The sequence below is a fragment of the Sturnira hondurensis genome, unplaced genomic scaffold, assembly GCF_014824575.4.
Source record: "Sturnira hondurensis isolate 20B ecotype Veracruz unplaced genomic scaffold, ASM1482457v3 Scaffold0015509, whole genome shotgun sequence".
In the NCBI taxonomy this organism is placed as follows: domain Eukaryota; kingdom Metazoa; phylum Chordata; class Mammalia; order Chiroptera; family Phyllostomidae; genus Sturnira; species Sturnira hondurensis.
In genome coordinates, this window is record NW_028088140.1 from 3,505,185 (window position 1) to 3,518,564 (window position 13,380).

At 34.3% G+C, this 13,380-nt stretch overlaps 1 non-coding gene and 1 pseudogene across 1 annotated transcript; one reads left to right on the top strand and one right to left on the bottom strand.

Moving 5' to 3' along the window:
• The window catches only part of LOC118999889 (serine/threonine-protein phosphatase 2B catalytic subunit beta isoform-like), a 58,767-nt pseudogene extending 45,900 nt beyond the window's left edge, over positions 1-12,867 (bottom strand).
• LOC119000043 (small nucleolar RNA SNORA20) lies at positions 4,145-4,279 on the top strand. Its single transcript, XR_005069234.1, has one exon. It is a non-coding gene; the product is annotated as a small nucleolar RNA SNORA20 (small nucleolar RNA).
• Positions 12,868-13,380: the final 513 nt, after the last annotated feature.

Here is a 13,380-nt window from a genome sequence, read left to right on the forward strand (position 1 = left end):
ACATAAAACAGCAAAAGCACTAAAAGGCATCAAAGTGGACGAGTTCAAAAACTGTTTTGAGCGGTGGAAAAAATGTCTCAATAGGTTTATTGCACCACATTGAGAGTATATCAAAGGTGACTGAAGTTTAAACATGTAAGAATAAATACACGTTTTTAAATAAGTAGACTCTGGCTTTGGGGGAGTTTCCCCTTGTGTATCTTCTCTCTTGGACTTTGCCTAAGACATAGAACCCACCCAATAAATATCGATTGATTGAATAACTTTATCTCTCTGAGTTTACAAAGATAACCTGAACATTTAATTTAATTATTTGTGATAAATATTCACAGATTTCACTATGTATATGGTTTTCTCAGAGACAGCCACAAAGGAGAAGATTTCTGTAAGTCATTTATTTTTAATAACCTTCCCTTTTTTTTGTTTAACCTAAATCCCTCCACTGTATTCAAAATCAGTTTCACCTTTCCCTACCTACTATATGAAAACAGTTGAATGCCCCTTTTTGTAACCTTTCTGTCATTCAAACCATCACGAAGTCAGACCTCTTTCTTCCTTCCAGGCTAAATAATCCTGCCATTTTAACACTTCCTGAAGTTATGAATGTTTTCTTCCAAAATGCTTTGCAGGACTCGACTCTGATAGACAGGCGTGTCTGTGAAAACTCTCAGCCACATTGAAATGCTCTGTATTTATCCTGCCCAATACAAAAAATACTAGCCATATGTGTATAATAAACTCTTAAATGTCAGGAACTATGGACTTCATTTTTAAACTGTAGTTAATTTTAATCAATTGAAGTATAAATATTCAGACGTGGTTAGTGGCTACTGAATTAGCACAATTCTTTGGAAGGTGTGAAATATTCCATATACTCTTAGCAGAAGCACGTTTTATCTACTAATCAATGACCCACATTAACTGTAAAATAGAACATTATTTTTAAAGTGGAAAATAAGTTCCAACAGTATTTAAAACAAATTTTGAACTTTTTAAGGTAAATGCCACTTTTACTATATTTTCCTCAGATACCATTTAATGATGCTACATTTACACTTCTTAACACTGTTGATACCCCTTGATGCTACACTTATTTTCAAATTTCAAGGTGAGGAGTGTGTATTAATTAGAGAGATGGAGGTATTTAAAAGTCAGTCTCACAGATCTGGGTCATGATTATGTCATGATACCCAGCATGCTTCATAACTGAAATAACCATGCTCATTAAGCAAGTAAGCAAGATCAGGCCAAATTTAGTTATCAAGTACTTTTTTATCTTTTGCAAATCTCTACATTGAATTTCACTCTGAATCAAGAGGTTAATGAGTGCTTACCTTCATTGTTTTTATACAAAAGAGAAATTTCTTGACTTAAGAAATAAACATCTGTTTTTGCAAGCTTATTTCATTGAAGTCTGCTTAATGAGCAGACTTCAAAACTCATTTATACTGAGTGAATTGCAAGTGAAATATAAAGCCAATGTTTTTATACTGAAAGTCTAGTACTGCTGCTAGTCAAAAATCATGCTTATATATGTCCATATCACTTCTAATACTTTAGCTTTGTTTAAGACAGGGATTTAAAAAAATTAAGGGCAGGAAAAGCCTTCCAGATGTCATTGTGTTCTATTTCCCTACACAGGAAAGCAGAACATATGGTCCATGAAATGCAGGGAATGGTGGACCCTGGTGTTTTCGGATACCATGCATACACCACGCCCCAAACCCCATTTGTTTCTCATTTTCTCCTCTTTGTAGAATCTAGCTCTTTCTGACTCAACAAGGCAAAAATATAACCTTTAAATAAATCAGCAATAGAGGAGATAATGTTTCTATACCATTGAAATATCGTTCCGAATCTGTTACCCACGCTCTAGAATATTAATGAGCTAGAGGGCCTCATTTTATAGCAATCTCTCTCTTCCCCCACACACACATGCACACGCACACACACAAATATGAATAACAGGTTTAACAAAAGTCAGTCTAATATGTTTTTCACCTTTTGATTACAGAAAAAAAGAACCTCAGTAAAATAAGCATGCAGTGATGCCTTTGTAGGGCAGGAGTCTTCGTATAAGCAGGATCCCGCCCCCGAGACCCGAGTATGAGGTTGTATTGCTCAAACACCTCAAATTTCGCTGTGCAAGGACAATTGAAAATCATGATTTCATTGTCCATGAAATGTGATACATTTTCACCTTCCTTCTTTAGTGGTGCATGCAAATGCTAAATTTTATGTGTCGTGATGAGTAGTAAGCAGGCAGATGGCTGTGTTCACCACTGTTAAAGGTGAAATTAAGAAAGTTGTTACAAAGTTTTTCTCAGGAATGTTCCAAAGGTAATTAAATGAAATCATTTGGTTTAATTAAACGAATGATGTCTTAGGTGTTCCAACACATCATGAAAGGGACAACTAGTGATATATCTTGTTGGTGAGATAAGGAAATCACTACACACACATACATTGCTTTCTTAAATCTGAAAGTAGAGAATTCACAGATACCAGTGTCGTTCGTGTGTACTAACACAAGATACAGCATTGTCTTACCTTGCTACTCTACACACGTACACAAGCACACACAGAGATAAATACACAGACAGAGCAGCATCTTCAGCTATAAAATCTTGATGTAGTCCTTAGAATTTTTGACCCAGATAATTCTTGTTTGAATCTCATTTTATATACAAATCCAATGTCTTAACATCTTTCCTGAAGCTTGACCAGGGCACCAGAGAGAAGGTTTTCAAGTGTTTCACTATATCAAGTGTTTCATTCAACAAATGTTTATTGTTCCGAAATTTTGTACCTCCTAAACAAATCAAAACGATGCATTTTCTTCCAGATTGTTTTAAGCTTTAAGAGGTCTTAGGAGAAGATAAATTGCCTAAGGAGAAAAATATTCTTTCTTTATTTGGTAAATTCTATTCTACAATGTTCAGCTTTCATATCATTAGTCCCAATTATATATTTAAGTTCAGAATAAATTTAGACCCCATAGTATGTTTACCTATTATTGGGAAATAGTCATTAAATGTTTTCATCTTAAAGTAAGCATTGAAAAAAGATAGAGATTAGCCAATAAAGACCAGTACAATATATGTCACTCCCCAGAGGTTTATGTTTTTTTTAAATTTTGGGTGATTTGGGTTTCTTTTAGTCTTGATCTTATTTGTCTTTTTAGCAATCCAACTTTTGACTTTGCTGAAACTCTCTACTATACTTTTGCTTTCTCTTTCATTCTGTTCAAAATCTCATGTCATTTCTTTTATTTCATGTTTATTGTGATTTTTTTCTAACATCTCAGGATAAATTCTGTATTAATCTTCAGAGTATTTTGTCTCATTACCCCTTTTTACCATTTTCATAAGTTAAAATGAGAAAATATTTCTAGCAAAATGGAAATAAATGCAAGAGTTAAAATAAACTTTTTATACGAGTTGTGAAGGAGAGAAGAGAAATACGAACAACTAAAATCATACAAAAATATTCCAATAAGTAGACATAAACTCATGCAAATGTAGATGAATTTCTATAAATATTCAATTAAGAAAAAAGATATCTTCAAAAAAATTTAAAGAAATCTTGGATTTTTATTTCAGAGTAATAAGTACCAAAAGACAGCACATAAAACATCTTCTGGTATTTGGTAATCTCTTTATCAGTTTTACAATCAGAAAAATAAACTTTTAAATGGAAAGTAATACAACTGAGAATGATAACAATGAGCAGAGCAGTGTGGAGAAGTAGCAAAGGTGTGGTTACGCAAAATAAACTTGTACTCATTTAGGTTGGAGATAATTACACCTAAATTACATAAACAGTAGATATGGAAAGGAAAAAGCAAGTTTTGGAGTCACTGTATGTCACAAAGCAGTATTAGATGGCATAATAGGGTTAGCATAGATCCTGAATCAGATGATTTAATCCTGGCTGGGGTAGCTCAGGGGATTAAGCGCAGACCTGTGAACCAAGGGTGCCTATTTGATTCTCAGTTAGGGCACAGGCCTGGGTTGCTGGCCAGGTTCCCCAGTAGGGAGCACCTGAGAGGCAACCACACATAGATGTTTCTCTCCCTCTCTTTCTCCCTCCCTTCCCCCCTCTCTAAAAAAAAATAAATAAAATCTTTCTTAAAAATTACTTTTTTTCCATTTATTTGCTGCTATAGTCTATCCAGTGACATGAACAGTTATATGCATGGGATAAAATAACGCCGGGCCATTGTGAATGGGGGTGGAATAACCTTTCGATCTCTTTTGCATGCATGGTCTAGACACTGCTTCAGTGTAAAAAAAAATAACTCAGCTTTAACATACCCATCTGTTAAATGGGGCTATTACATCAAGTTCACAGAGCAGTGGTGAGTTAATACTATGATGTGCTTGCATATCTATCTCCTAGCTATTTAACAAGATAATATGTGGGAGGAAGCACTATAAACTTCCAAGTTATATTATAATACCAAGAATTAGATATTATTGCTTTTGTTGTTTTTATTGCTCAAACTACATACAAAGGATTTGCCGACTTCTTTCATTTGAAAGTGAAGAAAAAGAAACTCAAATGTTACTTCAGAATTCCGTCTGAATGACTGAAACAATGATAATGTTTCAAAGAAAGACAGGGTTATTATGTATTTCCTTACTAGGTGTTGCTTACTCAAGTCTAAGTTCAAGATAATACTAATATAAATGTAGATATATGTATATAGAGATCGAATTAGAAGAAAAAGCAATTTGTTAAAATGTGGATGTATAAAATTAAGAACACTGTGATTACAATATCTCAGTGGAAATAAAAATGCTTAAGTCAAGCAAGAAAATATATGTTTAAATGCAAAACTTGAGAGACAAGTTGAAGTTACTATTGCACTGCCATAAAAAATTTAAATGTCAGCATTACTTAAAAATTTAACCACCTCCCCACTTTTTGGTACAAAGTTTAGGTAAAACAGGAGGCTTGGAGATAAATAAAATGTTTCTGATGAAGGAACAAAATAAGATAAATAAAATAGATTCAATACTTCCCCATTAGTTTAACACTTAAAGTTTGATATTTTTGATTGTTGTGTGTTTTGTTTCAGGAAGACAGTGCAAAGTCAGAGCAGAAAATCAAGACCTAACATTAGGTGAACTTAGATGGATGACTCAGTAAAATAACATCAAGGAAAATAAAATGTGCTTGTAGAGGCTGGAGTACAGCCAATGCATTGTAGTAGACAAGATGAAGCAGCAGAGTTGCAGCTTGGTGCTGAACAAAGCCAAAATAGGAGAAAAGTCGAGAAGAAAGAGAATATTATTTTTTTTAAAAAAACTTTAATTTTGGAACAAGGAAACTCTTGGCAACCATCGAAAGAACAATTTCAGTAGAGCAATGATGATGGAAGCCAGCTGGCAGAGGTTGAGGCAATAGGGAAGTGGAAAGAAAACAAAGGCATCAATATTTGGAGAATTTTGAATAATTTCTCAAGATTGTGTTGTCAGGGCTTATCGCAGTCCCTGGCACTTAGAGGGAATACCAAAAGCATCTGTTGAAATTGAATTTGAGTATGAGAGTTCAAGATCGAGAAGACGGTTAAGAATTAGGAATACAGGGAAAACATTAGAAACAAAGTGGATAAAAGCCATAGAAGTGGTAAATATCACTGTTGGACAGATTTCAGATCTTGAACCAAGTGTCGATAGATCAGAATATTGTTACACAGAGAGTCTCAGAGACTGAGGTTAAAGTTGATGTAAGATAAAGTTTCCAGCAGGAATCCAGTCAACAGGTAGGGGATCGTCAAAAAGTAACATCATGCTAGCATTTTCCATGTAATAAATTACGTGTAAGTATCTCCTGTACTGGTACAAATCTCTACACAGGATCAGGCAAGACTTAGAGACTTAAAGATTTGAGCAGAAGATAGTATACTTCTTGGAAAGTTGGGTTCAAAAAGAGAACTCAAGACAAACAAAATTTGGATTTAGTAGAAAACAATGTACTGGGAAGATGATTTTTGAATGGTACTCAGATCTACAGAAAATCAGGAAGAAATGAAATACAAGCATAAAAAAGGAAGCACTAGCTCTAGATGGAACTTAAGAGCTAGTGAGGAAAGATCAGGGGACTGATGCAGAGGAAAAGCTGTCAAGTTGATAATGTGGAAAAATGCTGAATTCATGTCAGATAAATCTTCTTTAGGAAGTAACATATTGGGTCATCTAATGAAAGACAGCTCAAAGGAAAATGACAAAATTGAAGATGACATAGCAAAGTTGTTCTTGTGGGAGATTCATTAAAATAATGTAGTAGAAGCTGTTTTATATCAGGTGTATGGAGTGGGGTAGAGCTGCAGTGTCTGCATTTTCCTAGTTTATGACAATGTGAGCAGTTAAAACGATCCCACGACAGCGATTATTCTGAAGGACACGTTGTTATTATAAAATTGTATGTGGCTATTTTAAAATGTTATGTAGTCATAAATATAACAATTGCAAAGTTTGTGTATGTACAGTTTTAGTTAGTATAGTCATTTTCAACATACATTGTCTTCTTCTTTAGAAGAATATAATTTAGGGTATTTGTCTTTTAAGATCTTGGGACCAGCAGATACTGTTTCACAAATGTTCTATTGCACAAATTGAGACTAATTAAGAGAGCAGTAATTAGGCACACTTTTTACCAGTTTCTTTTCCTAAATCATAAACAAGAAAACTTCCAATTTTTTTATATCAAGATACACTTCAAAAACCAAAGAAAAATAAGCAATTTGAAATCACATTGCTTATTTTTCTTTGGTTTTCTATCAAACATGTTTTCTACTTACTGTTATTACTTTGTTAATTTTTAGAACGAAATTTTAAAAGATTTTATTTATTTTACAAGGAGGGGAAAGAGAGGGAAGAGAGAGGGAAACATCAATGTGTGGTTGCCTCTCAAGCGCCCCCTACTGGGGACCTGGCCTTGTGCCCTAACTGGGAATCAAACTACAATCCTTTGGTTCACAGGCAGGCATTCAACCCACTGAGCCGTACCAACCAGGGCTACTTACTGTTATTTTACTGATTTGCTTTTAAAGCTGACTCTCCTCATTTCTCCCAATGTTATTTCAGTAATTTACTGAATTTTAATGGAAATATAACTGGGTTATACTCTCTACATCCTAAGAATATATACACTTAAGGCTAAAATATTCCTACACATTAGGTTCTTAAAATATTTGAGTTCAAGACACTTTAAGAGCACCAAATTAGCCTCATAAATTAGATATAAACCAAAATGTGGAGCAACTTGAATCCACATACATTGCTAATAAGAACATACAGTGTCCTGACCATTTTAGAATAATTTTAAAATATTTTCTTATAAAAGTAAGCATCTATGATACCTACCCTCTGCCCAGAAATTCCACTGCAAGATATTTATCCAAGTGAAATAAAAACATCAATATACACACTGACTTGAATATGAGTGTTTATTGCATCCATATTCTTAACAGCCAGAATCTGGAAACCATAATGTACATCGACAAGAGAGTAAAGAGAAGTATATTGAAGTAATGGAGTATTTTCAACAATACAAAGTAATGAACCACTGAAATATGCAGCAACATGAATCTTAAAAAAGAGAAAAAGTTGAGAAAAGAAGCCAGATACAAGAATATATACTGTAAATTTTATTTATATAAAGTTCTACGGTATTCTGAACAGCAGTTGCCATTGAGGAGTAGGATATGGACTAGAAAGAGCTCAGGAAAAGTTGCTATTGTGTTGAAAATGTTCTATATCTTAATTGAAGTGTTCACTAAATACGTGTATTTTATATTTGTTGAACTCATTGAATTTTCAATTTAAATCTGTGCATTTTATATTATGCAAATACCTCACACACAAAGAAATAATTACCAAGTGATAATATTAAGACTCCTTTGAAGGGCCAAGAAAATGAAGCTTTCTTATTTCTATTGGATATTAAACCCAGACAAAAGTAGCATGTTGTATTTGTGTTATCCATGTCACATTGTCATCATAACTCAATGACTTCTTGCACTCATGTAAATTGTTCTTAAGCATCCAGTACTTAATGTTTGCATGTTGGGGTCTATCTGTACTATTGGTTTTTAAGCTTTCCACGTGTACTTTATTCAGGGGTTATAGACTTTCATATATAATACTGTTGCTATCTGGTAATTCTCAGCAAATCTACTTTTCAAAAAGAAAGGACCAACATTTAACTGACAAAACTATAAGATGTAAATTGTTTCAGATTTTTATTTCAAAAAAGATCCTATTGTGATATTTTTCTTACAAAGAAGCTCTAAAGAACTTGAGACATGTGGTCATAAACTAAAGGGGGTAATGGTGGGGGAGGGGGCGTGCAGGGTGGAGGGGAATGAAGCAGGGGAATAGAACAACTGTAATGGTATAATCAATAAAATATATTTAAAAAAGAAAAAAAAGAAGTTCAATATCTACGAAGTAATGCCATAAGTCAGACAAAGGGACTCTTGTTTTAAATTTTATTTTAGACTTTCAACTTGCTATTTTAAGGCCCTAATTATGTAAGGCCTCTCATGATAAATTCTTGGTATATTAACTCTTAATAACTCTTAAGCAGGAATAGCACTATTTTGATACCATACTTCTCTAATTTTTAATTTCAGGCACTTTATGGTGTGCCCTGGCTGGGACTCAAACTAGTGACCTTTTGGTTTATGGAACGATGCTCCAACTGACTGAACCACACCCACCAGGGAAATGACCTAAATCTTAATCAGAGTATTCCTATACAAGCTCTCAAGGCAGCACCTTCTGTTCCTTGTATCACTAATAGCCTGCTGAATGGCTCCTCTGTTGTCACATCGTTTAGAACTAGCTATTTTAGCATATGTTGCCTACATTTAGAGGGTGCCCTGCACATTTCCATTCACAAATATCGGCACCAAGGTGTCACTTCTGTGTGTACATTTTCCAATAATTGTAAAGGTTTGGCAAAACAGGTCCACCTATTCCAAATCACCCCATATTTCCTGAAGCTGCTTCTTTTATAATAAACTCTAGCCCATCCCTGCACTTTCTCCTTCAATTCTTTTCAAACACAGACACGTTAGTAATAATTGCTGACTATTTTATCTCTTTGTTTTATTCTCTTTCCTTTCTTAAGAAGGTGCCCTTAGGAAATATTTGTTATCATGAGAGAGTGGGTCACTTAACTTCTTTTAATCCCAGATTTCTCAGACTGTAAAATGTGGTTGGAGATATCTATGTACTTTGGAGAGATACTGTGATAATTAAATTAAAATACATGTAAGGTGCTAGGATAACGTTCAACATTATGACCATGGTAAATATCTGTTTTCTTATATTTTAGTGTGGAACTAATTTAATTTTTTAAATTATTTTTATTAATTTTCAAATACTGTTGTCTCCATTTTCCCACCACCACTTTCCCCCACCCAAACTACCCCCACCCCCCACCCTCAATCCCACCCTCCTTTGACTATGTCCATGGGTCCTTTATATGTTCACTGGCCACCCTTTCCCTTCTTTCCCCAGTTATTTCCCTCTTGATTTTCAAGTTCTGTCACTCCTTTTCTCTATATCATTCTATGTAACTGCCTAGAGCATTTCAATTCTTCTTTATTAGAACTATTGTTTGTAACCTGACATGTCTTTTGTCCTATACTTTTGAAACCATTAGCTTTTCCTTTCTGGGATATTGGCCTGAATAAATATTGCCACAGCAAAATGCCATCCTGAATCTGATTATATTCTTCTTGCACTTACATTAGTGTTTCCTTAGTTTATAGACTTAGCACCCGGACTGATTATCTTGCTTGGTTAGACAAAGGGCTAAACGAGGTGAAGATCAGAAGTTCATTCTCTATCTAGGTCAGTTGGGGTTGCACTGAAAACACATTTCTTTCAAAGCCACAGATGTCCTCCTAACTCCGACCATCTGCTTAGCAAAGGAGCAGAAGAGGCAGGGTAAGTCATGGTGGACTGTATTATACAACCCAGTCTCAACACTAAGCGTTCTAGCTCACTCATCGCAGTACCACTGAGTTTAAAGACTGAAGCACGGAGAAGAGTTCTCGGGTATGATGCAGAAAAAATACTAATGGGAAGGGTAGAGAGAGAAAAATGAAAGCCTTAGACAAGTAGACCCTGATATATTGATCTAGATATAACTCTGATTACAAAATACTTTAAAAAACTAAGATGATTTTTAGGATTCTTAGTTGATCCTTTGTAAGAGGGTCAGTAAATGCTTATTTGAAATTTTTGTCCACAAACCAATTTTACATGATAAAATATTATGTATATAATGTATGCACAAATTTATATATACACATATCATTTAAAATATATATTTATTTTATATAGAGAGATAGATATCAAAATAAGTTTCAAAACAGTGTGCTCTAGGTTGCCATGTCATGAATATATGATTTTAGAAGACTTTAAATAATGTTTTTACTTAATTAAAGAATTTTTATTATAGACATGAAAGGAAGATTTTGGCAAGCAGTTTAAGGGATCTCTGACCTGCCTCTCATCGCCACCTAAATAGGCAAAAATAAACTGTGTTCTTTGTCAGAGCGAGCTGCCCCAAAGACAAAGCTGTGCCATTAAAATCAGAATGTCACAGACTGTCACAGGCACAAACGTCAGCAGAACTCTCAGACACTGGGGCTTCCAATAAGAAAAACTTCATTAAGGGAATGGCGTTTTCTCACAGTGTTCTATTTTTATCCCTTGCCTGAGAAGATGACGAGAATCTCTGTTTTTCCAGGGAAGGAAACCAAGGTGTTCACAGATGTATTTGCATTATGTATTTGACAATTCATCTTCCAGGGACAGTTTGATCAAGATATCAGTTTATTATCTTTGAAATACTGAGATTTTCCCTGACAGATGAAAGCAGTCTTCATTCATAAGAATAAAGAAGTGGTTAATTTATCAAAGTATTTGCTCCAGATGCTTTTATTTCCATTCTATATCTGGTACATACTACTTTTAGCATCCAGCAATTAAATCAGTAGTCAATAACCTTTTAGAAATGGCCTGCCAAGTCCTCATTTTCGCTGTCTTTCAGATTTCATACTCCAGCAATGTACTTTAATGACTGGGAGATTATTAATATAATGTACATATTATTATATTATTAGAAACAAGCAATAATGTTTTAAAAGATTGCTTTTTTTCATTAAATGAGAATAAAGATAGTCAATGTTATTCTTAATTTTTTTGAGAGAGAGAGAAAGAGAGGGAAGGGAAAAGCAGGGGAGAGAAAGAGACAGAGAGACAGACAGACATTTTGTTGTTCTACTCACACTTGGGCAGTCATTGGTTGATTCTTGCATGTGCTCTAACTGGGGAGGCACACCTGCAACCTTGGCTTATAAGGATGACACTCTAACCAACTGGGCTTCCTGGCCAAGGACTGGGAGTGAAATCACCTCTTGTGGGGGTCAGTAGGAGTCCTAGTTTTCTGCTCTGTTACCGCTGGGAGCAGAGGCTTTCAAGAGGAAACATAAGGTTGTGCTTGCTGAAAGCAGGGACTGTTCCATTTCATTTTTGCATCCTCTGTGCATAGTACATAGGAGGTATTCAATGATGGTTGCTCAATAAATACAACTAGGTTGGAGGTATCTTTTTCAGGTGTGTTTTTTGAAGTACTATCGTACCGAATTACAGTATTTTATTCTCCCACCTCACTCTGTGTCTGATTATCTTTGCAGCCTTTCCTCCCCACAGGTATGAGTGATGTCATCAGTCTGCCTACATTTTATAAACCATCCTTAATCTAACCCTGGATCTGAGCAAATGCTGAAACTTATGAATGTGTCTTTAACTAGAATCACAGAATGTTAACCTTCCAGACACTCATCCTAAAAATAAACTAACCCTCAAATGTCTGGTAGGTATGAAAACTCCAAATATGAAAACTGTTCTTAGGAAAGATGAATATATTAAATTTTATGTTTTGATCAATATAGGTAACCAAAAGAAATTTTCATTATTTTGACTGCAATATCCAGAAATGCTGAAATATTTAAAAAGATAATAATTTTTTAAAAGAAATTCTGTCATTTCAGGCACATTGATGGACCTTGAGGATTATAATGCTAAGTGAAATATGCTAGATAGAGAAAGATTAATACCTGTATGATGTTACTTGTATGTGGAATCTAAAAATAATGTTGAACTCATAAAAACAGAGTAGAAAATGGTTGCCAGGGTTTGGTGATGAAGGAGCTAGGGAGAGGATGGAAAAATGTGTTGGTTTGCAACCTCCAGATTTTGAGGGGAAATCTGAAATGGAGGGCAAGGAGAGACCAAAGAAATAGGCAGACCACTGCAGATTGGTAGGTGGTAATTTTAATAAGCAAGGGAACTAATAGATAAAGCTTTGACTTGGGCAGCTACACGATGAAAAATTAATTTTTCATTAATTACTAACTTTAAAATTTTCCAGAGTTACATTTTGGGGCATACTATTCAGTTGATGGACCTGGCAAAATAGCAATCAGTAGGTTTAAAAATGATCCATTATACAGAAGGAACAATAAACCTAATAATTTTATAGATTTGTTCATTTTTTATTTGAAAATATGTTTAGCTTGATAGCATTGTTAGATTTGTAAACATAAAGAGATCATACCTAGTATGTTTGAGCATATTTATTTATTTAAAATTATAATTTTAAGAAGTTGGATCAATATGAATGAAGAGTAACTGAGAATTATTTTCCTTGGGAGGAGAATAGGACCATACTTACCAATGATGAACTCTGCACCGTACCGTACTCTGCACCAATGATGGACTCTGCACCGTACCGTGTCGTCTCCCAGACGACAGGATCAAGGTTGGCATCACCCATGTTATGGATGGCAACTGTGAAAAGTCCAAGTTTACTATGAGTTAGAAATTAGTAAAAGATTTCTGATCATTGCTTGAAACAAAACAAATGTCTTATGTTTGTTATTATTATTACTGGGAATTTTTGATATATCGAGTATTTTGGAAGCCTCTAAAAATTACTTTACATTTAATCATCTAATAATCCTAGCCTCTAAAACTTTTTCTTTCACTAAATCTTATTACCACTTATACCTTTTTTTACATTTAGCAAAATAAAATAATTAGATCCTGGAACTCTGTTGTGGGGTATAAGTGATCCTGAACTTACTTTACAAAAATGATATGTGTGTATATGTGTTCTAACCTTGGGGCTCTTGGCATCTTAAATTTGATTTTAATCTTTGAATATTCATATTAATTAATTGTATGACTCTCAGTGCTTTCTGGCTCATATTTCATGCCATTATATGAAAAAGTCATTTTTTGTCATAAATGAAAGAAGTTGACATCTGTCAGTAAAAATACATATTTT